Consider the following 2,836-nt stretch of genomic DNA (forward strand, 5'->3'; position numbering starts at 1 on the left):
GTAGCTCCCTTGGTTCGCACCACCATAGTTATTGTTGTACTTCCCAGAGTTGTTGTAAGCACCTTGACCTTGCTGAGGTCTCTATTGATTCTGATTTTGATAGCCACCTTGGTAATTCTGTCTTTGATAACTCCCTTGAGAGTTATTAACATAATTGGCATCTTCAACCTGCATGGGTGGCCCATCAAGGAATGGACCATCATGATCATGGTACATCCCTTTTGGCAAAACTACATCATCCTCACAAACATTTACTTTTTTGATCTGAGATTCATCGAACTTCTTCGTCAGCAAGGAAATATTTGTTGCAAGCTCTGCCAATGTTTGCTGGGTATCCTGATTTTCCTTCACTATATTCTGGAGCATAGCACTACCATATGGTACCACTTCAGCATTGTTTGAGAGCCAAGCCTGATTATGAGTTGTCAGCTTGTTAAGTATGGTGGTCACTCATCGAAAGGTCTTGTTCATAAAACACCCATCAGCTGCATTGTTAGCTACTGACTGTGTCACTGGATCTAACCCTATGTAGAACTTCTCCATCAATATATTTTCCGGAAAACCATGATTAGGGATCTTCTGCAAATACTCTTTGAACCTCTCCCAGGCTTCATATAGTTGTTCCCCCCGTCGCTGCTTGAATTCATAAATCTTGTCGCGAATCTCAACCTTCTTGCTAGGGGGGTACCACTTTGTAAGAAAAACAGCTACCATTTCTGCCCATGAAGTAATCGAATTTCGGAGCAGCTTCTCGAACCATGTTCTTGCCTCCCCAGCTAAGGAATATCTGAATAACCTCAACCGAATAGCATCTTCTGGAACATTGTTCTGGATATGATTAGCACACACATCCACAAAATTCTGCAAATGACGTTGAGGGCCATTCTCGGTAGAGTTCCGAAAGTATCCCTCAAGTTTCAACAGCTGGTATAAAGATGAGTCAATTTTCATTGTAGCAGCTCCAACTCGAGGTTGAACAATAGCAGATGCATAGTCCTCCTCTTGGACGTGTTCAGCAAAAATTTTCTCATGATCAGATTCATTCGCCTGATTGTTCAACCGATTCACCTGATTACCAGCACGCTGATTCTGCTGATTTTGATTCATGTTCACCTAGTTTACACAGAGTAGAAAACAAGGTGTGATGGAATAAACAAAAGACTTTAATCAAAGAAAACACTATTTAGTAATTTCGAAACCGTAGTCCCCGGCAACGGCGCCAAAATTTGATACGCTCAAATTACACCTATTATTGGTATAACGCGGACGTTGTCAAATATAGTAACCCAACAAGGTTGGGGTCGAATACCACAGGGAATATGGTGTGAAAAGGTTACTAAAGTCGTAAATGCTAAGTTCTAGGTCTAATATCTTAATCCGATAATGTTGGTAAAAGTTGTGTTTTGTCTATGACTAATTTCTAAACTATTGGTTTAGTGACTATTTATGGTAAAAGAAACTAAGGTTGTGTCCCCGTTAGATAGGGTGTATGATCATGGGTATTGATCTTGATATACTTGTAATGGATCATTATATGAATGCACTTAATCTCTGTTTGAATCTCTACTATTTCCCAATAAATAAAGATTATATCTTTCTATGATTTTCCCAAATATAAGAAAGTGATTATGAAGAACGATTAATCATGCCAAGTAAACTCCTCTTATTCCTAAGTGAATTTATTAAACAAAGTTTAATGCTTTGAGTTCTTGTTAATTATTCTTACCAACCCTAATTATTTTCCCAAATAAATTAAGGTTTATGGCTTTAATCAATGTTTGCAACCATTAATTATGAATGAAGAATGAAGAATAATCAAACCCTAATAATCCATTATGTGTATATCAATCACAACACCCAATCACAAAACACCCATCATTGGGTTCACAACCCTAGTAAGGAAATTTAGCTACTCATGACAAAGAACAAGAAATAAGAAATTGAAGAATTCATAAATGCTTACTTTGGAATAAAAAAAGAATTGGTAATACTTGAATTGATGTTTGAATCTTCAAAAACTAGAGAGAAGTTTTTGTTCTAAGTCAAGAGATAAAAATATATTGAATGGTGACTATTAAAACCCTACAATGACTATTTATAGGTTTTGAAAATCCATAAGTTACAGATTTTGCACTTCAGTCCCGTCATGATGAAATACGGTCCGTAAATCACTTTACGGACCGTAAACATGGTTTACGCCCAACTCGTTCTCTCAGCTGTGTGCAACTTATCCTTCCAAAATACGGACTGTAAAGTGGTTTACGGTCCGTAAACTGCTTGGTCGTAATTCAACATCTGATACTTCGACTTTCTGCCAGATGCTCAACTGGTTAAATACGTGATGGAATACGGACCGTAAACTGAAATACGGTCCGTAAACCTAGCTCGTAAACCACCATCTTCTCAGCTTGACTTTCTGGTTCTGTTATCCTTAAACACGACCATGGAATACGGCCCGTATTGTAGAATACGGACCGTAAACATCACTTTACGACCTGGTTCTGCACTTCAACTGTGATTGTGCCGAATTTGTTCCTTTACCTGAAAAACACTAAAAACCACGTAAAATCACATAGGCTTGCTTAAAAAAAAATAAAACTTAGAGTCAAAAAGCATCGATTGTGGCGTAAAACCACGCCACATCAAGAACCGCACCATAAATGAAGAGTAGCGGATCAGTTTTGAGGGGCTAGAGATCTTACCCAGATCCAGATAGCTCATTCGCCATTATTAGCTAAAGTTTATGTAGGAGCTGCCTGGGGATTATTGTCTGATTTTGTTCTGTGAGATATATGCCACATATGGAGCCTTGATCAAGAAAGTCAGAGAGAAGCTC

The 2,836-nt window shown here is 38.2% G+C and overlaps 1 non-coding gene across 1 annotated transcript; it reads left to right on the forward strand.

The window, feature by feature from the left end:
* The first annotated feature begins 559 nt into the window (after positions 1-559).
* LOC132620639 (small nucleolar RNA R71) lies at positions 560-665 on the forward strand. The gene has a single exon (XR_009575076.1). It is a non-coding gene; the product is annotated as a small nucleolar RNA R71 (small nucleolar RNA).
* The last annotated feature ends 2,171 nt before the right edge of the window (positions 666-2,836 follow it).

The sequence above is a fragment of the Lycium barbarum genome, chromosome 11, assembly GCF_019175385.1.
Source record: "Lycium barbarum isolate Lr01 chromosome 11, ASM1917538v2, whole genome shotgun sequence".
In the NCBI taxonomy this organism is placed as follows: Eukaryota; Viridiplantae; Streptophyta; class Magnoliopsida; order Solanales; family Solanaceae; genus Lycium; species Lycium barbarum.